The sequence below is a fragment of the Mesocricetus auratus genome, unplaced genomic scaffold (genome assembly GCF_017639785.1).
Source record: "Mesocricetus auratus isolate SY011 unplaced genomic scaffold, BCM_Maur_2.0 Super-Scaffold_100024, whole genome shotgun sequence".
NCBI lineage: Eukaryota > Metazoa > Chordata > Mammalia > Rodentia > Cricetidae > Mesocricetus > Mesocricetus auratus.
In genome coordinates this window covers 23,619,920-23,642,922 of record NW_024429205.1, presented here as the reverse complement: position 1 = coordinate 23,642,922, position 23,003 = coordinate 23,619,920, and the positions used below count along the sequence as shown (strand labels likewise).

Below are 23,003 nucleotides of genomic sequence, written 5' to 3'. Positions count from 1 at the left end.
TCTGTGAGCCATGAGGCATGTGGGATGGTGATTTAGGAGACCTGCCTTTGAAGCCTGACTGCCCTGTACCAGCTTATTGCCTCAGGGGTATACTTAATCTTCTTTACCTTGCCAAATTTTTCTCATATGTAAGGCGTTATATAAGATGGTGCCCAATAAAGCATCAGTCAAGGGACCAGAGGACAGGATGCTGGGCCACCATCTTACTATCTCCAGTCACTACTGTTGAGGGGGACTGGGGTCTAGTGCTCATCCTCTCACTAAATAACTAGTCACTGAACTTCGGTATGTGTCCTGGAGGGCTGGGCTGGACAAGAGGTCACAGGGATCTGTCTCCCAAAACAAGTCTAAGGCCACAGTGAAAGCTGAGTCAATGTGTTCAATGAATTAGATGTACTTTCTTTATGTCACTGTGCCTGTAAGCCTTACATCCTCTGGTGCTATACTAATTTACAAACTCTCTTCTGTCTAGCCATCCTCATTCCAAATGTCATTTGCCAAGCATTCTGGGCTCCTTAGTAAGTTGCTAATATATGGTTGCACTTGTATATTGACTGCCAAAGGTAGCTCTCCCTTGTATCTAACATCAGATCTGCCGGTGCCCACTCTGGCCTGTTACTCACCAAGGCTTTCTTCCTTTCCTGCCCCTTTGTTTTCATGGAAATTCCTCTCCTGAGACTGGTGAGTGCTGAATGTTTGCCTTTGGCCTCCATCAGGAAATGAGTGTGGTGCTGCCCCAAGACCAAAGACCTATGGTGAGGGTAATTTTACCCTCGTCTCTGTAACTACAGATGCCCTTATTACTCACATGGATGTCTCACCCCTGTTTAACAACATATTAAACCATTAGTCTCCATGCCAGTGGGTTCAGCTAGTTCACAGTGGTGAAAGCTGATCATTAAATTCCCCCTTTCCTTGCTTAATCGCTTTTAAATTGGTTGCCTTTTAATTCCATCAAGTGCCCTCTTTCTCAGAAAATCTCCTGTGCTCTGTGCAGCATGGTCACACCCCTGGGTGGCTGGGCCGCTGGGGTCCTCTTCTTGCAGAGCAGAAAAAAGGGAGGGTTTCACTCCCTTCCTGCTCACCTGATGCTTAGACCCTGACCAGGCTTCTGATGCAGCCCTCTTTACTTCAGCAGTCTGACCCCAAAGAGTCCTCTGCAGCTAAAAGGAAAAAGCTGTGTTTTTTCGGTGGGAAACATAAATATTTTCAAAATGGGTGCTGAGGTGGATGCTTTATTAACAGTAAATTCAAATGGCTTTAGGGCTGCAAAAGAGTTGGAGAAGTTCATTTTGCTAGGACCCATGGGCTGAGTATGCATATGAGTGAGTGTGTGTGTGTGTGTGTGTGTGTGTGTTAAGCTAGGTGACAGAAGTTAACAGGTGGATGCTAGGTGACAGGAGATACCTTAGCTGGCAGTGGACCAGATACGATGGTTAATCTTGACTGTTGACTAGATTTAGAATCACCTAGAAGGCCAACTTTTGGGCATGAGCAGGAGAAACTCAGTTCCTGAGGTTTGAGTGAGGAGGGAAGGCTCCCTCTAAATATGGGTGGCACCATCTCACAGGGCGGAGCTTGGGATGTGTTTAAAAGGAGAACATGAGTAGAGTAGCAACTTTCATCTCCGTATGTTCCTTGTCTGCAGACGCCACACACCTACCTGCCTCACAGTCACTGTCCCCACAGCGCCTTTCCCGCTGTGTGGCCTGTTCCCTCAAACCGTGAGCCCAAACAAACTCTCCCTTCTTTAGGTTGCTTCTGTAGTATATTTTATCACAGCAACAGCAGGAAAAAATATGCTTGCTAACCATGGGGACAGAAAGGGGTTGGGATCTTAGAAAGTTCTATGAAAATGTGTGGATAGAATTAATACGTGGAAAGGAAGTGGTGGGTGGGGTCTGGTGACCCACTGTTCAAACTAGAAGTTGCCAAAGCTGGCCCTGGGGCTTGAGCTCACCCACTGATGGGCCCCATGTGTTTTATTCTCAGTATCATCCTGAGGGTTCAATAAGTAATGGGCCTAGTATTTTCATCAGTATTCATAACACAGCCTAGCCCAGGATAGTCATATGGCTACCACCTATTGAGCAGTCACTGCACGTCAACCACTGTGCCTGTGGGTCTTAGGTGAGAGTCCGTAGGAATGGGAGCCTCACAGAAGTTTCTTTGAGCCTTTTCTGGGATGAAGGCAGAGAAGGACAGAAGACAAGGCAGAAGATGCTATACAAAGATGGGATCTTGGCTGGAGATGAGTTTTGGCCTAGTCTCAAGGGCAGCTCTGGAATAGATTGCCAGCGTATTTATTGCAATTCATTCCTGATATTGACTCCCAGAGTGACTTCTAGGATGACCGTTCTCTACAGAAGGGACAGCTGTGAAGATCTATCACCAGCACTCTTGGTAGCTGAGGGATAGGTGTGTGCATTCAATGGAAGGGACCTCCTGGAGCCAAAGAAAGCAGTGTCCACTGTGTTGCCCTCATGTCAGGAACAGTCCATTTAGATCCCAGTCCCAGGGAGGCTGGTTAGTCTTCCAACATCTAGGGAAGCTTGGAGGGTGAGACATCATGGACCTGATTATGGTCCCCCCATTATAATCTCTGGGAATATGGTCTGTAGGGAGATAACTAAGGGGAGAGGTTAAAAAGATAGCTCAGTTGTTATGGGCTAGGTTAGCAGTCACAAAGGAGGTAATTAAGGCTAGCATAATCCAACAAGGATTAACATTGACCTCCTTACAAGAAGGAGATCAGGACCACGAAGAAAAGTGTTTAGAGTGGGAGGACACAGGGAGAGGCCATCTGCAAGCCAAGGAGACCAGCCTTCAGAGGAACCACTGCTGACACTTTGATGGTGACTTTCCAGCCTGCAGAACTCCTAGGAATGCATTTCTAGTGTGCTAGCCCCTATGTCTATGGGATTACATGATGGCAGCCCCGGCATTAACACTGCTCTGTAGTTGTTCCTGGGGCAGAAACCGATTCTCACCTTCTCCTTGCTCCACTTCCTAGGCCCACACCTCAGTCTTCATGGAGGTTTCATGTAGAAGGCTTGTCTGGTGAGGGGATTCCTGGAGCCCTAGTTGCCACTTCAGAATCCCATGATGGAGTCTCCTGCTCCACCCACGGGACTAGGTAAACCGGGCCCATTCCTGGGCCGCCTGCCTGTGCTTGGGGTCTGCCACTGCAGCTTCCATCCCAGCGGCAGGAGCCAAAGCACCCCAGTATCCTAGTTCATTTCTCCAACCACGAGACCAGGCAGAAGAGAGCTACCAGAGCATTGGACTTGCCCACACCCACCTGAAGGGAACCCTGGTCCCACACCCACCAGGAGAGGAAGAGGCTCCTTCTGCACCCACTGGAAGAATGAATGAGAAGGAGACAACATAAAAACACACTCAGCAACAGAAAAACCAATATGACACTGCCAGAGTCTAGAGACCCTACACCAGCAACACCCAAACATCCCAATGCAAATGAGGCAGAAGAGGATGACACTAAATACAACTTCATGAAAATGATAGAGGCCCTCAAAGGGGATATGAGAAAATCTCTTAAAGAGATGGAAGAAAAAACAATCCAAAAATGCAAGAAATGGAGGAAAAGACAAAGCAAAACTTGCAAGAAGCAATTCAAACAGTTCAAGGGCTGAAATCTGAAATAGAAACAATAAAAAAAACCACAGTCTGAAGCAATGTTGGAAATAGAAAAGCTGGGCAAATGGTCAGGTACTATAGATGCAAGCATAATCAACAGAATACAAGAAATGGAAGATACACTAGAAGAAATAGATTCATCAACCAAAGAAAATTTTAAGTCCAATGAATTCCTAGCAGAAAATATCCAAGAAATGTGGGACACCGTGAAAAGATCAAACTTAAGAATAATAGGTACAGAAGAAGGGGAAGAAACCCACCTCGAAGGGGTAGAAAACATATTCAACAAAATCATAGAAGAAAACTTTCCCAACCTAAAGAAAGACATGCCAATGAAGGTGCAAGTAGCTTACAGACCACCAAATAGAGTGGACCCCCCAAAAATCCCCTCAACATGTAATAATCAAAACCCCAAACAGAATAAAGAAAGAATATTAAGAGCAGCTAGGGGAAAAGGCCAAATAACATATAAAGGCAAACCTATCAGAATTATACCTGACTTCTCCATGGAAACTATGAAAGCCAGAAGGTCCTGGATAGATATTCTACCAACATTAAGAGACCACAGATGCCAGCCAAGACTACTATACCCAGCAAAGGTTTCAATCAATATAGATGGAGAAAACAAGATATTTCATAACAAAACCATATTTTAAAAATATGTATCCACTAACCCAGCCCTACAGAAAGTTCTGGAAGGAAAACTCCAGCTCAAGGAAGCTAACTACAACCAGAAAAACATAGGCAATAGATAATCCCACTTTACCAGCAGGCAAAAGAAACAACGGATGGAAATCCACATACAATTCCAACAACAACAACTATTCCAAAACAAACAAGAATGAGCAATTAATGGTCATTAATATCCCTCAATATTAATGGTCTTACCTTGCCCATAAAAAGACACAGGCTAACAGAATGGATTCGAAGACAGAACCCATCCTTCTGCTGCATACAAGAAACACACCTTAGCTTCAGAGACAGACCCTATTCAGAGTCAAGGGTTGGGAAAAGATTTTCCAATCAAATGGACCCAAGAAAGAAGCAGGGGTAGCAATCCTAATATCTAACAAATTAAACTTTAAACTAAAATCAATCAAGAGAGATAAAGGATGTCATTTCATATTCATCGCAGGAGAAATCAACCAAGATGCAGTCTCAGTTCTGAACATCTATGCCCCAAATACAAAGGCATCCAAGTTCATAAAAGAAACATTACTAAAACTCATCACATGTAAAACCTCACACACGTATAGTGGGAGACTTCAACACCCCACTCTCACAGGACTACCAGACAGAAACTTAACAAGGAAACAAAGGAAGTTATGACCCAATTGGGTCTAACAGACATCTATAGAACATTCCATCCAAACACAAAAGAATACACCTTCTTCTCAGCGCCACAAGGAACCTTCTCAAAAGTCGACCACATGCTTGGCAACATAGTGAACCACCACAACAGGTACAAAAAATTGGAATAACTCCATGTATCTGATCAGACCACCATACTCTAAAGTTAGAATTCAACAACAACACAAATTGCAGAAACCCTGCAAACTCATGGAAATTGATAATGTGCAATTGCACCATTCCTGGGTCAAAGAAGAAATAAAAAAAGAAATTAAAGTCTTCCTAGAATTCAACGAGAATTTAGACACAACATACCCAAACCTATGGGACACTTTGAAAGTAATGCTAAGAGGAAAGTTCATAGCACTAAGTGCCCACATGAAGAAACTGGAGAATAGTCACACTAGATAATTAACAGCACAACTGAAAGCTCTAGAACAAAAGGAAGCAAACTCACCCCAGCAGAGCAGACAACAGGAAATAATTAAATTGAATGCTGAAATCAATAAAGTAGAAACTAGGAAAACAATACAAATAATTAATGTAACAAAGAGTTGGTTCTTTGAGAAAATCAACAAGGTATACAAACCTTTATCCAAACTTACCAAACGGCAGCGTGTGAACATGCAAATTAACCAAATCAGAAATGAAAAGGGGGACATAACAACAGACAATGAGGAAATCTAGAGAATCATCAGGTCATATTTTAAAAATCTATACTCCACAAATTTTGAAAATTTAAAGGAAATGGACAATTTTCTGGATAGATATCTCTTACCAAAATTATATCAAGAACAAACAGATAAGCAATTTAAATAGTCCTATAACACCAAAGGAAATAGAAGCAGTCATCAAAAGTCTCCCAACTAAGAAAAGCCCAGGGCCAAATGGCCTCAGTGCAGAATTTTTCCAGAAATTCAAAGAACAACTATACCAATTCTCCTCAAAGTATTTCAAGCAATAGAAGCAGAAGGGTCTTTGCCAAACTCTTTTTATGAGGCTTCAATAACATTGATACCCAAGCCACACAAAGACACAACTAAGAAAGAAAGAGAACTTCAGACCAATATCCCTCATGAACATTGACACAAAAATAATAAAATACTGGCAAATAGAATCCAAGAACACAACAGAAAAATCATCCACCATGATCAAGTAGGTTTCATCCCAGAGATGCAGGGATGGTTCAAGATATGAGAATCCGTCAATGTAATACACCATATAAACAAGCTGAGAAACAAAAATTACATGATCATCTCACTAGATGCTGAAAAGGCCTTTGACAAAATCCAACACCTCTTCTTGATAAAGGTCTTGGAGAGATCTGGGATAACAGGAACATACCTAAACATAATAAAAGCTATATACAGCAAACCAACAGCCAACATCAAACTGAATGAAGAGAAACTCAGGGTGTTTCCTCTAGAATTAGGAACAAGACAAAACTGTTAACTCTCTCCATACCTCCTCAATATTGTACGGGAAGTTCTAGCTAAAACAAGAAGACAGTAAAAGGAGATCAAGGTGATACAAATTGGAAAGGAAGAGGCCAAACTTTCACTATTTGCAGATGATATGATAGATTATATAAGTGACCCAAAAAAACTCTACCCGGGAACTCTTACAGCTGATAAATACCTTCAGCAAAGTGGCAGGATACAAGATCAACTCAAAAAAATCAGTAGCCCTACTATATAGATACGATAAAAGGGCTGAGAAAAAAATCAGAGAAAGATCACCTTTTACACTTGCCACAAACAACATAAAATACCTTGGGGTAATGCTAACCAAACAAGTGAAAGACCTATATCGCAATAACTTGGAGTCATTAAAGAAAGAAATTGAAGAAGACACCAGAAAATTGAATAGAATACCTATCGCTCTTGGATAGGTAGGATCACTGTAGTAAAAATGGCAGTCCTGCCAAAAGCAATACCCATCAAAATTCCAGCACAATTCTTCACAGACCTTGAAAGAACAATTCTCAACTTTATATGGAAAACTAAAAGATCCAGCTTAGCCAAGACATCCCTGTACAACAAAGCAATGTTTGGAGGCATCACCATCCGTGACTTCAAACTCTATTATAGAGCTATAGTCCTGAAAACAGCTTGGTATTGACACAAAAACAGACAGGTACACCAATGGAATCGAATCGAATACCCTGATATTAACCCATACACCTACGAACACCTGATTTTTGACAAAGAAGCTAAAATCATAGATTGGAAAAAAGATAGCATCTCCAACAAATGGTGCTTGCATAACTGGATATTGGCATGTAGAAGACTGCAGATAGATCCATGTATATGGCCATACACAAAACTTAAGTCCAAATGGATCAAAGACCTTAACATAAATCCAGCCACACTGAACCTATTAGAAGAGAAAGTGGGAGGTACCCTTGAATGAATTGGTACAGGAGACTGTGTCTTGAATGTAATGCCTGTAGCACAGACACTGAGACTGACAATAAATGGGAGCTCCTGAAACGGAGAAGCTTCTGTAAGGCAAAGGACACAGTCAACAATACAAAAAGGCAGTCCACAGAATGGGAAAAGATATTCACTAACCCCATATCTGACAGAGGGCTGATCTCCAAAATTTACAAAGAACTCAAGAAGCAAGTCTCCAAAACACCAAAGGATCCAATTAAAAAGTAGACTACAGAACTAAATAGAGAATTCTCATTAGTGGAGTCTAAAATAACTGAGAGACACTTAAGAAAGTGCTCAACATCCTTAGCCATTAGGGAAATGCAAATCAAAACAACTCTGATATATCTTCTTACTCCTGTCAGAATGGCTAAAATCAAACACAACAATGGCAGCTTATGCTGTAGAGGATGTGGAGAAAGGGAAACAGTCCTTAACTGCTGATGGGAGTGTAAACTTGTACAGCCACTTTGGAAATTAGTATGGAGATGCCTCAGGAAAATGGGACTCAGTCTACCACAAGACCCAGCAATTCCACTCTTAGGCATATACCCAAAAGATGCCCATTCATACAACAAGGATATCTGTTCTACTATGTTCATAGCAGCATTCTTTGTAATAGCCAGATCCTGGAAGCAACCTAAATGCCCCACAACTGAAGAGTGGATAGGGTAAATGTGATACATTTACACAATGTTGTACTACTCAGCATCCTAGAACTTTCATCTAGTAACTGTTGGAAGTAGAGTCAGATACACACAGATAAACACTGAATGTTCAGTTCTGGAACCCATTGACAGAGAGGGAGGAGTGAGGAGCCAAGGGGTCAAGACTGTTCTGGTGAAACCCAGGCAGTAATAGATCAGTGTTTACCATGGCATACGAGTGAACTTTGGGAGCCCATTCCATATGGAGGGATGCTCTCTCAGCCTGGACACATGAGGGAGGGCCTAGACCGTGCCCTGGATGAAGTAACAGACTCTGGAGATCCCCCATGGAGGGCCTCACCGTCCCTGGGGGATGATATGGGGACTGGATGAGGGGCTCGGGGGACTGGTAGAGGGTCAAGGGAGAAGGGGTGGGAGAGGGATCTGGGATCAGCATGTGAAGCAAGCATGTTTCTAATTTAAATAAAGACATATTAAGAAAAAAAAAGAATCCCATGGTGAACTCAATTATCATACCTCCCTGCCTCTTCCAATCTGTAGGCTATTCTCCATCCTTCCTTTTCTTGATGACCTTGATGCTTACAGAATGCTACCATTTTCTCTGTAGAATATATCTTAGGTTTTTCTGGTAATTTACTATTGAGAAAACTGTATTTATGTAGTTTTGTAAAAAGAATATATTAGATATGGACTTAACCCTTCTTAGCAGAGCATTTTGGGCTCTGCATGACGTCCACGTGTCTTACTGCTGGTGATGCTAAAGTTGATCCCTTGGCAACGGTAGTATCTTGTACATCTCCCACCATCATCTACTGTTTTCCTCTTTGTAATCAATGACTGTGTGGGTACCCTGATCCTCCTTAAGCAGCAGCCCACTGGCTTTACAACGAGCCCTTCCCAGCTGCTTTTTATGAAGTGGGGCTGTTTTCTCTCTGTTGCTCTGTCAGGCATGGATTTGGAGTGCCCTGCACAGATTGGAGGCCATGGACTCTCACTCAGCTCTCCTTGGGAGAGAACGAGCTGGTCTATTTCTTTGGGGAGAATTCTGTCCTGGGCGCCAGAGCTTTAGCCTCTTGCTGCCCCTCTTTTCTCATGCATTCATCTGCTGATTTGTAATTCAGATTGCTGCTTCCTCTCTGCCCTCTCCCTTTCCTCTCCTCTCTTTATTGCCTTAATCTTGGCAGCAAGATTTGTGTGGGGACACAGCTGACTCAGAACCCTGCACCCTATGGGTGAGGGCGGCCCAGGGGCAGCTCTGTTCTTACCCCTTGTTTCTCTGATGAGGGAGCTGGCGTGGAGACTTTAACCGGCTAACCCAAGGTCAGAACATGGGGGGCTGTGATTGAGCAAGGTCAGAACATGGGGGGCTCTGATGAGGGAGCTGGCGCGGAGACTTTAACTGGCTTACCCAAGGTCAGAACATGGGGGGCTGTGATTGAGCAAGGTCAGAACATGGGGGGCTCTGATGAGGGAGCTGGCGCGGAGACTTTAACTGGCTTACCCAAGGTCAGAACATGGGGGGCTCTGATGAGGGAGCTGGCGCGGAGACTTTAACCGGCTTACCCAAGGTCAGAACATGGGGGGCTGTGATTGAGTTGGCACCTCAGCTTCTTGACCACATGTGCTACACTCGTGCAAGCTCCGTCCCTCACGGTGGTCATGCAGAGACCACACCTGGACTATAGGGAGAGAAGCCCACTGGTAAGCAGTCAATGGGGACAGGAGCTTGTGATGTGCCCTTTATGAAATGGGAGGCCCAACGGCTTCCCGGGAGGAAGCTTTCCCTTGCTCTTACTTGAAGCACTGGGACGGGGACAAGGACTTAAGTGAACTCAGAGTTTGCTTACTAGCTGTCCAGTCCAGGGTCAGTCAGTGTTTCCCCTTCAGTGTGTGTGTGTGCGTGCGTGCGTGTGTGTGTGTGTGTGTGTGTGTGTGTGTGAGTGTGTGCGTGTGTGTGCATGTGTGTGTGAGTGTGCGTGCATGTGCGTGCATGCATGCGTGCGTGCGTGTGTGTGTGTGTGTGTGTGTGTGTGTGTGTAACAGGATGCCCACTTTCATTCTCATCTTCAGTCCCCATCTTTCGTCACCTTCACCTCTTAGTGAGCAGTCACTGTGGACACGTGAGCTTTTTACCTATGGCATTTGCCTCCAGTCCTTAGACCCATAGGAGATTTCTTATTCTCCCCACTGTACATCTGAGAGACTACAGCTCAATGGATTATGCAGCTTGTTTCAAATCACATAAATACATAAGAGAAAGTGTGGCGCCCATGTGCCAGGGCCAGGCCTTGAGAAAACATGGGGTTATCTATTTTCAGATCTTATCAACAGCTTTGTGTAGACTCTACAGTCACAGAAAGCTTAACGCCACTTGCTTGTGTTATTAATAATTTTAGATTACCAGAACAATGAACATTTTCATAGCATTTCGTGACCCTTGCCATGGAATTTACTGTGGATTTCACAACTAAATATAGATTTTCTGTTTTCTTTGTTTTGCAGTCCATTCTTGGGGTTTTCACTTTGAAACATCTATTCATTGGCTGAATGTTATTATGTCAAATCTGTGGCCTATGGACTATCTATCTCAGATTAGGTAGAAAGGCATTCCAGTTTATTTGTAGATGACAGCTTCATGTCACAACCTCAAACCCAGGATTCTTCCAAACAGTCCCATAGGGGCTGCTATAGATTGTATGTTGAATGTGCATGTGCCCCAAAGACTTTGTGTTGAAGGGTTGATCCCCAGCCCATGAGGGATGCTAGTGAGGGGTCATGGAAACCCTTAAGAAGTAGAACCTGGTAGGGCGAAGTTGGGTTATTGTTAGTGCATCCTTGGAGGGAACGTGGAGGCCATCGTCCTCTGCTGTCTCTCAATATTGTTCTAGTATTTGCTCCCCGCCTTGACATAATACCTCATAAGAAGCCCCAAAACAAATGACCTGCATGACCATTAACTTAAGTCTCTAAGACCATGAGACCAAACAAACCTTTTCTTTCTGTAAGTCCATTCTCTCAGGTCATTTGTCGCAGCTATGGAAAGCTGATCTGATGCAATCGCTATAACCCTACAGGTCCTAGATGGTGGGGATGCCATTCTGTCTCCCAGGCTTAAGCATCAGTCCTTTAAGTTAAAATGCTCAGAGTCCTAACTTTGTAGGCATTGCCTCATTATTTCCTGAAAAGCAGTGCTGCTGAGGGTTGGACTGGGACTGAAGCCAGCTGAACAGTCTCCCTTTTGCTGGTGACTAGTCAGTTCTGCCTGGATGCTTGCTGGTCTTTCTCTTGAATGTCGAGGTTCAGTGCCCAAACCCGGAAATGTGAAGACATGTCACATTTACATCAACAGTTTTGCAGTATTTGTTTTATGGAACATCTCTTGTTATACTAATAGGTGGATGCTGTCCTTTATATATTTTTAGGAGCCTCCACCAAACATGAATAGCATTTCGTGTGTTCCTTCTATCTTCCTGCTTCAGGTTTTTTATTTTCCCAATGTCAGATCACCTCAGCTCTCCTCTTAAGGGTTTCTCCCCACTCTTTGCTCTAGCCTTTGCTTGCCCAAGGTTCTGCAGCATGGAGGTGGCAAAACGAGCCCTAGAACTCTTTGGCTGGTAGCAGTAATTAGATTTCCTTCTGTGCCTGCTCTCTTTCTCAGAGTATTTGCATTTATTGGTCCTGCACTGGTGTTCTGCGGAGCCCCATCTTTAAAATTTCTCTATTTCAATGCTTCATTTTATCATCTACTTTTTAGCTCGTATTTTATTAAATTCACACTAAATAATCCTGTAACATGAAGCCTATTTGGGTGGTATCCTTCTGTTCTAGTTGAAGTTTTCATTTTGTGTGTGGTGCTGGTTTTGATTTTGTGCCTGATGTGTTCCGTCCTTTTGTTCATTTATTTCTTCCTGGATCCTTATCTGCCTCCCTACAACCCTCACGGTATTTGCATCCTGGCTGATTACCTTGGTTTAGGATGAAACATATTCTTGTTCCCATTTCCACCGTATCTGTACCTGTTCACTTTTTCCATGGTGGACTGGGCGTTCCGTGTCTGTCTACTTTCCTTGGTCTGTGTGAGGCTGTGTGGAGGCAGAGCTGATCCGAGGCTGTGGATGCTTTTCATTAGGATGCTCAGCCTTTCTACCAAGTGCCTGGGCCTCAGAGGGGAATCTCACAACCCTTCTACCGAGGCACATGGGTTTAAGGACGAAGAGCCCGATTAACGGGCAACTAAATTAAGTGTTACATGACATAAGGCGGTACAGGGGGCAGATTTGCTCAGCTTACTCTGAGTAATAATTGAGGCAGTTTCATGTAGAGATGCTAAGGTATGAGTTCCAGGATTAGGCCAACTGTACAAGCTATCCTAGCAGCAATGTGAAAAAATGAGATGCACGTCTGAAGAGATGGACCAATAGCAAATACTTATGCGGGTCGCCTCCGCAAAGAGAAGATTTTGTCTATATCAGGAAGCTGAGACACTTAGGGATGTGAAGATTGATGAGTAAACAGACATCTCCACCACCACCCTTCTTGTCTTGCCCAACCTCAGTACCATTAGCTTCTAGGCAACACCATCCCTGCCAACCCTTTCCCCTAGTAGGTTTCCAGAGGCATGCTCTAGGGCCCAGGTGGCATGTCTGGGCAATGCATCTTAAAGCTGCTTTTTTTCTTTTCTTTTTGACAACCAAGTCAGGACCAATTACAGGGTCCTGTGCACAACAGACCTCATTAATGTGCTCAGCCTGGGATGGGCAGAAACTGGCAAAGCTGGGGAATTGACTTAGTCCCCACTAAGGAGCACTTGGGAGGAAGAGAGGAGAGTGCCATTGATTTCTGGGCTTCCAGTCAGTCTCCCCATGTGAGCACCACCTGAGACTCCTCACTGCCTCATCACTGAACTCACCCCTCTGCTCCACAGACACACAATGTGTCTTAACTTACCAAGCAGGTGAAGTTCCAACTATTGGTTCACTGAGTGCTTGGAGTATAGAGTGCCAAGTACTTGCCTTTTATTAATCTACTAGAGCTATGAAATGGTGTCAGTGTTGTGGAATAAGCATCTAAGGTTTCCTCAGATGGGGAAGGAGTTTGTCACTTGCCTGGGATCAGGGTCCTTAAGTGGAGAGAAAAGCAGACAAGATCTCTAGGATATTTATTTTCCCTCCCTCCCTAACTCCCCATCTCATAGCTCCATTATGTGTTCCAGTCTCGATTTGGTCTATCTCAAGACCTGGGTCAAGACATCCCTGTCCTTGGATCTTTCTCCCCTGATGCTCTAATTGCTGACCTTCTCTTCACGGATACAGGGCCATTGCAGGTTCTTTCTCGGCAGGTAGTCCTGGTCTCGGGTCTACCATTTTCTTACTAGCTACCCTTGGGTTCTTACCGCTCTTTCTTCCCTGGATTCGTTGCCATGGGAATTGTAGCCAAATACCAGGGCTTTTAAGGGAGAGTTGTCCATGAAAGGGCCACTTATGCAACAGATATTGGAGAACCGTCATCGTCCCAGGTGACAACAGTGGTGACACTGATACACTGCTGCTCTCAAAAAGACTACAGCACTGTCAGGGAGGCAGATGGGAGGCACCCCATTAGACAAAGCTCCCAGTGTAGACTGTTGTGATGACTCATCTTGGTGGTCAACTTTGACACATTTGGGAAGAAAGACCCTTAACTGAAGAACTGCCACCATCAGATTGGCCTGTGGACATGTCTACAGGGTAGCTAATAGATGTGGTAGGACACTCCCCATTCTGGGCAGCACCATCCCCAGGCAGATGGGACAAGGCTATGTAAGAACGGTAGCTGAATGTGAACCCGGGAGTAAGCTCGTAAGCAGCACTCCTCCATGGTTTCTGCTTCAAGGTCCTCCCTGTGACTTCCCTTGATGATGGACCGTAACCTGAAAATGAAATAAACCCTTCTCTCCCCAGATGCTTTTGGTCATGGATTTTTATGATGACACAACAAAAATAACAACAAAGTAAACACAGGCAGCTGTGATTTCCATCTTTATGAAGGATGCAGGCAAGTTTCTCAGATAGTACAGGAGAGGCTTTATTCAGCCTTGAAGATCCACAGAGGCCTTCTAAAGGATGGGATGCTTCATTTCAAGTCTGATTAATGAGGAGTTGTTCAGATGAAGAATGGTCCAACGAGGCTGCAAGCAGGTGTAGAAGGCTGATATGGAGGAGCTGGTGTTGCTTCACAAACAGCAGCGAGGCTGATGCTCCTGGAGACGAAGCGGGCATGAGTCTGGGGTTTGCACAGACCTAGAGCCAGTAAAGCCTCAGGGCCCAGGGAAGGGAGAGAAGATGTCCTTCTGGGTGCTCTGGGAGCTGCTGAGAGTGTAGTGGGTGACCCAGAACGGGTGCGATGGGCCTGGATGGTATTTTTGGGAAATGAACGGAAGATACCAGACTGGAAGGAAGGCCAGAGAGAGTTGGGCCCTGTTGTAGCACTGGCGGTTGGGATGGTCGCAGAGACAGGGAGGAAAGATGGAAGGATGGAGCCTTGTTGTGGAGGTAAACTCAACACGATCTGGCAGTGAGTTGTCAGGTGTGGGTTTCTCAAGTGGTCAGGGTGCCGGGGAAAGCACAGAAGGAGGCATGTGTCCAACACAAAGCGTAGATAAGCGATGCGGACTGCTTGGAGGCTGGCAGTACCGCATCCTTACCTGAGAAAGCCTTGATGAAGGTGGTAGGGATGTGTAGACCAGGGTTCCCCTGGGAAACCTATTCAGAGTGACAGGCCTTTGGTGGGCCTGTCGAGAACTATTTGCCTAACACTTGGAGCTCGGGGAAAATATCTGAGCTGTTGGGATCCTTCACTTACAGTTAGGCACAGTCATGAAAGAAACCAAGGTACGAACCAGCAAAGAGGTGGATGAGAGCCCAGAGTGGGAAGAGGAACCAAGAGAGGGGTTCTGGACTCCAGGAGCTAGGAACATTTGTTGTGGAATAATCCTTTACACCATGTGAAGATATGTCACTGTGATTGGTTTAATTAAAAGCTAAACGCCCAATAGCTAGGTGGGAATTTGGGGGCAGAGAGAATTCTGGGAAGAAGAGGAGTAGAGATGTGACAAGTCATGAGGAGACACAGGGGATAAGGAGCAAGCAACGTGGACTTACAAAGTAAAGGAAGCCAAGGCACCTAAAAGAATGTAGATTAAATGATGTGGGTTAATTAAAGTTACAAGATCTAGTTAGAAACAAGCCTAAGCTATCAGCCAAGCTTTCACAATTAATAGTAAGTCTCTGTGTCATGATTTGGGAGCTGGCTGGAGGGACAGAGAAAAACCCACTAACAAACATTTTTAAAGCTCTTTTTCGAGCTTTACCCGGTGAGTGATCGTTGCTCAGGGGGCGAGGAAGATGGATGAATCCAACGGTAGCTCAGTGCTGGGAGCCCAGTAGGTGCTCAATTAATGGTAGTTCCATTCCGTTAACATGGCTCTTCCTTCACTCCTTCTTTGGCTTTTGAATGTACACAGGCCTTTCCCTTCCTTCCAAGTCTGTTAAAAGCTTAAAAAAATAATAGACAGATGAATATGTAGAGAAAGTAAATGGGTGAGTGCCCAGTGCGGCTGTTACTGCTGAGCCCCAAGGTGTCTGCAGCCTGGAGTACTGGTTTCATTCCAGAGCTAAGCCATGCAAAAGTTTCCTGGGAGCCAATGGCTCTTGTTTAGCAGAGAGCCCTTGGGGAACCGGTTTTCAAGCTTGTCAAGCATCCTGCTCTGAGAATCACCAAATGGGTACCCCAGCCAACCATGTAGGGAGCCGCCTTCCCCAGCAGGTCTCTGGAGTCCCTGGTGCCCTCCCTCCCCAAGTGGTGTTGACTGCACTGTAATCACACAATTAGGATGCCATTAAAATGTCACATTTGAAGAAATCCATATAAACAGAGCATTACCAAGCGACTGAAAATTGTAGTCTTTACCACTAATGACCTACTTTCTGCACATGCCACGCCCCCCACCACCACCTCTGCTCACTGCCACCTTCCCCAGCCTTGGTTTCAGAAGCAGCGAGGAAACGTGACTGCCTTCTCTGCCCGGAGAGCCTTAATGTGTAATGTGCTGGGAGAGGCTCTGGGACAGAGCCAGAGATTGCCAGGCCGGGGGTGGGGGTGGAGGGGCATAAGCCAGCGTTGAGTAGCTTAGGGAAGGAGGCCAGTTTCAGGGATGCCCACACCCCAACAGACCCGGGGTTCTGGGAGGAGTGGCAAGAGAAAGGCTGGTCCTGGGGAGCATGAATAGAGAGCCGCGCCTAGCGGTGTTGAGAAATGTGAGGGTTGGGTTCATCTTTCTTCCCTCGGGAAGGAGAGCTGGGAGCTGACACACCTTAGTCACTCATGCGGAAGAACAAAATACTAGGAAGGATGTGTCTTGAGAGGAGGTGAGCCACAGAGCTCTGCCTTCCTGCTGCTGTGAGGACAGAGGTGGACAGAGAGGTGAGGGTCACCTCATTTCCCTGGATACAGCTGAGGAAAAGCGGTTCGGGTGCCGAAGTTTCTTTGTCTCTAGAATCTAATTTTGATGGACTAAGGAAATGGATTGCTTAAAGGAAACTTGTAGCGAGTTCCTTTTATAAAGTGAAACGTATACCAGAGCTTCCCTGGTGAAGTCATTACTCTCTTGCATCTAAATAGCAAATCTGCACTCCATAGCACACTGTACTGGGTGATGTGTCTCATTCCAGGAAACAGAGAGAGAGCCACTGTGCGGGGTGGTGGGGGGGGGGAGTTGAATTAGCATTCTGGGGAGTCCATTTTAAATGTCCCTCTAGCCCATGACATCCCTGCCACAACTAGGGATGGCGTTACAGAAGGGCCTGTCCCACAGGGGCTTTGGGCTGACAAGCACGCCATTTGGGGAGAAACCACTGGTGCTTCCCAGGGTAAGGGAGATGCCCCTGAGAATGTTGTTTATGTAAGCAGTGTGTCATAAATCCTCTTTTGACAGTTCATATGAGATATCCTGGAAGGGTTTGGCTGTGCTGGGGAGATGTTCAGTGTTTGGGACAGGCTTATGAGGCTGTCTCTCCATTTTTCCGCTTAGTGCCACTATCACTTTGGGTACCACTCACCTGAGACAGGCATCCCACCCCCTCCAGACTCCAGGCATGCTGCCTGGGAGCTGCCGGTCCACTTTTGACATAAAAAAAGCCCCTTTTATGAAAAGACGCCAGTAGCCCTCCTGGAATCCCACGAGATAAAGTCGTTTCAAAGTCATTCTCTGCAGCCCACAACTCCATATGCAGCAGCTGGCCTAGTTTCGAGGGAGCCAGAGGGCATCTGGATGTCACCTTATTTACAGAGCTGAGAAAAAAATGCACTAGGCTCTAAGCCCTTGCCACACACGGTATCTCCGGATATCTGTCTTCCACTTCGGAGGCACAGAGAGGGGACACATTCTGCTTAGCTCAGAGCTGGAGGAGGTCTGCTAATGTCACCTTTGGGGAATGTATAACAGGACGCAGAACACACTTGACTCTGACATTCTCTTTCCAGCTGTGTTTCAGGGAGGGTCCTTCGCCCTGTGGCTAAGGGGAGGTGTCTCCAGGGCAAAGCTGAGCTTTTGCCTAGCACCTCCGCCCTCTGCCTTCTTTTTACTACAGGATTCCTACTCGGGTGCTGGTCAAGGAAGCCTCCTTTAGTGGGCAATGCTGGCCCTGATAGGTCCTGGACAAGGGCAGTCATGGAGTCTACATCCCTGCGGTTAGACCCAGTGCCCCAACTAACTTGCTATGTGGCCTCAGCCTAGTCATTCTCACTCCGGAACACTCAGCTGCCTCTTGCTTAAAATGAGGTAATAGTACCCAGCCCAAGCTTATTCTGAGTACTTGAAGGAGTGGCATTTTTAACTAGAACTAAGCATACAGAAAATGCTATGTAAGAATTTAATGGTTTCTGCCAGTGTCCTGTGTGGGATTCCACCCAGTAGAGAATTCGTCACCGTTGGAGCCCAGTCCTGTTGCTTGGTGTCCCACAACTTCCCATCTTGGTTTCTCCCACCAGAGAAATCTTGCTGGGTGTGGTGGTAAAAGCGTGGAGCCCCCAGGCACTTGGAAGATTGAGGCAGAAGGATGGAAGGTTGAGAGCCAGCCTGGGCTACAGAGTGAATGCAGAACCAGCCTGGGCAATTAAGTGAGTCCCAGTCTCAAAACACACACACACACACACACACACACACACACACACACACACACACACACACGCAGGTTCACACATGCATGTGCACCCATACACACATACTAAAATAAGAAAATAAGGGTTGAGGGTATAGCTTTTACTTGGGATTCAGTTCTCAGTAACACACCTGCTCAAATGCCTGCGCACTCGCACACACGTGCGCGCACACACACAGATGTGCATGCACACATGCACACATACACATACACACTTTGCCTGACAATAACTTTGAAGGAAACTTGGGGAACTGCAGACCTTTCCAGCCACCTCCTCGGTGAACATAGCTGTAGGCCTGTACATGGCAACCCCATCCAGGGAGCCCCAGCATGACGCCATGGAGCTAACAAGTCCACTGGGATAAAGGAAACATGAATACAAGCATATAGCCCTGAGTCCAGGCCCCTTGATCTTCAGCAAACTCAGGGTCCCAGGCATGCCCAGGCTTCTCTCTGATGCTCGTCTTTCCCCAGAATCATCCAGCATGGCCCCATCATTTTTTTTTATCCCCACGTATATAAAAAGACTTAGCACAAAGCTCAGTCCCCAGCCTTCTGAGCTGATAATAACCTCATATATTAGTTTCTTAAAATAGTTTCTTGTCTTATCATTTACCTGGCACTGTGGTCAAAGGTCAAATCCAAGTTTGTGGTAGAGAGTTGAGCCCTAGGACTCACATTAATAATGGCCACTCCCCAACAGCCGGACAGTGTGGGTGCCATCAGAGACCCCACAGGGAAGGAGGAAGAAGTAAGCAGAAATTGGCTGAATGTGAATTGCATTTTTCTTCTCCCCATTAGCATTCAGGCTCCAGGAGAAATAATAGTAACCACAGCTATGTTGACAACAGTACTATGTTACATATGCATTATGCTTTGCCAAGTGACTTTTCATATCTTATCTCATGTCTGAGATCTGATTGGGTCCTGTAAAGCGGGGCTGGGGAAGATGAGTTGTGCCCTTGGCATAGAGAGAGACAGTAGCTACACAGGGAGATGAAGGAGAACCGTGTTCGGGATAGCCTTGGTCTACTGCATAGGGTGCTAAGTCAGCTCTATCGCTGGACTGCACATCACCGTTTGTCATCCTCCCTGCCCGCTTCCTCCAGTCTGCCTTCCCGTCTAGAAAAATCGGGTTAAAATGAACAAGAGGACACAGCTCTTCTCTGCACCTTTCCTACTGGTTTTGGCTTTCTTGACCCCTTTCCTTTTATTCCATTGATGTCAGCCTGTGTGTGTGTTTCATTTAAATCAAAGGGAGGCTTAAACCACATAACTAGGCAGGTGTGCAGTAACGACAAGACCCACCCCACACTGCTCACTCACATTTCTGCTCCTGGTGACCCTAACTCTGCTCATTCCTGACCTCTACCAGGTACTCTGGTTCACCAGGGCCCCTGGAAAATTGCTTGGCCCTGCAAGCAATTTCTTGCAGCCGACGGCTTTCTGACGATGCCTTAAGATATCTGCTGGATCTTTGCAGCAGGCTAAGGAGGGGTGAGAAGCCTGAATTTTTTTTAAAGGGAGAGCTCTTTTCTCACTGAGAAGCTCAAGTTTTCATTTTTCCTTTTATCCTTCCAGAAGCAGTTTTCAAAAGACTTGGCTTCTGACTGGGAGACCCAGCCCCGCCGGAGGCTACTCTGGCTTTGTTGCCAGGCCATCCTGGGAGAATCTGTCCTCCTCTTCCCTCACACCTCTTTTCCTGAAAGGAAAGCCATCAACAGCCTTCTGGAGCCATCTCCATTCTGATGCTGTGACCTTATGCCCTAAGTAGCTCAGCTGTGTATCCCAGAAAAAAGGGCGTGTCTACATCCTCCAGCTCCACAGGGCAGGCAGGAGGCTTATCTTCCAGGCTGCCTTCACACACACACACACACACACACACACACACACACACACACACACACACACCTGCTTTCAGTCTCTTCTTGGTCTCTCCTGGGAGCTGGCTCCTATCCTTCGTAAACACTTTTCTCCAGTCCCAACCTCCTGTGATGGACAGGTCAACTCTCCTGACTCAGGGGCTTCCCAACTCCCAGTGGACAACTCATTGCATAGGTCTCTATACAGAAAGAGGAGTCCCGGTTACTGGATGGACACCAGACACCTAGCAGAGTCAGGTCTCTCTCTGATGTCTGTCAGCAGCTGGGATGCATTCCTCAGCTAGGTGACACCCAACTTCCGGTGATTGGCATTTACGGTCCTTGGAGAGCAGGAAGCAGACCCATCAGCATTTGCCATCACATGCCTTGGCATGTGCCAGGAGGCTTTCCTCTTTGGCATCATACTGACTTTGACTTTGCTGGCACTCCCCCCCTGCCATGCTAATTAGGAAGCAAATTAAACTCCATATAGGGTCCACATTGTGTGAGTACACCCCCCGCCCCCGCCCCCGCCCCCGTTCCAAAAACAAAAACTGGGCTTCTATCCATCCAGCTAATCATATTATATTTCACATTTGGAGTTTTTCAGCCAATTACAATAATTACTGGAAGTTTTCTACTTCCTGGAAGCTGGAAGCGTCCTCCAATATTGTGTTCCCATGTGGTGTGCAGTTGAAATGTGGGCAGAGAGCCCGTAGATGGAGGGCAGCCATGGGCAGGGGACAGTAAAGAGACTGCTCCTGTCACATCAAGTGAAGACAAGCCACTTGCTTGTTGGAAAGGGGTCTAGACTCAGTGTCCCCGTTAGCTTATGCCCCCCCACGACAGGCTCAGAAGTTTGAAACCCACACCACCTGTGTTTTATAGAAAGTAGCTGGTCTCATGGTGGTGAGGGAAAAAGTGATTAAAGCGATTGGAAGAGGAGGTGCAGGAGGGTAAACTCACCCCTGTTGAGTCATATGCTACCTCATTTGGTCTGAGAAATAGCCCTCCCTCCTCGATTATATGTTCACTCTGTCTATCAGCCCTTTAAGGGGTGATACTCCTATAATTAAAATTAACCATTAAGCTATAACATTGAAGGAGCAATTGCCTAATTTTGAGGAAAATTTAAATTTATGGCCAGCACCTGAGATAAAATGGATACTAAGGAGAAGAGAGAAAACCCTGTGGAAGATAAATAGAAAGCCAAGAGGGATATTGGCTTGATCCTTCTCCAGTGCAGGGTAATTTGGCTTCTAAAGTGAGTTAGATCATAATAAATTAAATTTAGATTTCTGCACATCAATTAAATAACTCCCAAGACAGAATTCCAGGGAGGAGAAGAGGTGATAATACATGAAGGAAATATGAAAATGAAGATCTGATCTAATAATCTATAATTGATGTGCTGTCCCTTGGTAAGGATTTTCCAGCTCTTACCTTTGTCAGGTGAGCCAGGCTGGCTGGCCTCTACTTGATTGGAGCTTGTCCTCACCATTGGCATGAATGTGTTCCCCATAGTGGTTTCCTTTCAGGGCCATTCCCTGTGTTCAGATTCACATCAGCGATGTGGAAGGCATGGGGGATTGTGCTGTACCTCTTCCCTCCACTGGCTGTCCTTGCAAAAGCAAGGTCACTTCCTGCCGGCTGGATGAGAGCATAGGAATGAGTCAGTCCTTTCGTATTTTTATGAGGGGCTGACTGACAGGAGAGAGAAAAGACCAATGTTTAAATAGTACATCTATTGATATGGAAGAGACACCAATGTTGACACAAGAAGTATTAGATGAGGACCATAAGGCCCTAGGTTCAACCCCATCCCAACACACACACACACACACACACACACACACACACACAGAGAGAGAGAGAGAGAGAGAGAGAGAGAGAGAGAGAGAGAGAGAGAGAGAGAGATGCACAGGTTCCGTCTGAGAGTCTTAGCAGTGTGAACCTTATAACCTCTGTTTTCTTGTCTATAAAATGGAAACAATATAACTGGCCCACCTGCTTCTAAGGTTAAATTAATCGTTATTTTATTATTATACAAGTGAAGGTACTTACCATGCTATCAGCATTTTTCCTTGTCCTGTGTGGTACTGACTTTCATAGATTATACCTTTCAGTGCTCAAAGTTCTGTTTGATCTTTTTAGGATATATCTGGCCATTTGTTTCATTTATTTTTCATTATTTTTGCTACTCTTAATTTCCATTTTATGTATAGTTGTGCCTGCGCTGAATCTCCAGGTGGTGGTGTGTTCTCTGTGGGATGACTCCTGTATCTGGAATCCTTGGAGGATCTCAGTGTGCCAATAGTTTGTGCTGCTTTTGCCGACAATGGTGATTCTCTCTCTCTCTCTCTCTCTCTCTCTCTCTCTCTCTCTCTCTCTCTCTCTCTCTCTCTCTCTTTGTCTCTGTTTTTCTTTCTTTTCTTTTTTTTCAGTTTATTCATCAGCAGAACCTTGTTGGAGTCCCAGGGTCTAAACGACAGCTTTCTCCCAGCTAGGATGTGCATTTCTGTCTCCTGAGAATCAAGAGAATCCCCCATCTATACTCCTTCATCCCCTTCTTAGGCTTAATTACATCAGAATGGACTTCAGTCGTACATCTTTTGGGAGCCAAGGTCTAACTTCTCAGAGATCTTTAACCTCAGGGCAACCTCATATTTTCTCCTAGTTCAATATTCAACTACACCAGCTCTACTAGCCGCAGCTTCCTGTATGCTCCCTAGCCTCACCCCTCAGTGAGTAGAGAACCCACAACGCATCCCAAACTGAAGTGGTGGTGGCTGATTGGTTGGCAGGAAGGGTTCCCTGGAAACATCTGGAAACAGC

The 23,003-nt window shown here is 45.7% G+C and overlaps 1 protein-coding gene and 1 long non-coding RNA gene across 2 annotated transcripts in view; one reads left to right on the top strand and one right to left on the bottom strand.

Annotated features, from left to right (window-relative positions):
• Nucleotides 1-23,003, top strand: part of Galnt14 (polypeptide N-acetylgalactosaminyltransferase 14) — a 227,044-nt gene that overhangs the window by 109,115 nt on the left and 94,926 nt on the right. The gene's annotated exons all lie outside the window — the stretch shown is intronic.
• Nucleotides 14,133-21,973, bottom strand: LOC121133796. The gene is made up of 3 exons (XR_005870783.1): nt 21,612-21,973; nt 15,459-15,642; nt 14,133-14,348 (listed from the first exon to the last, which is right to left on the bottom strand). It is a non-coding gene; the product is annotated as an uncharacterized LOC121133796 (long non-coding RNA).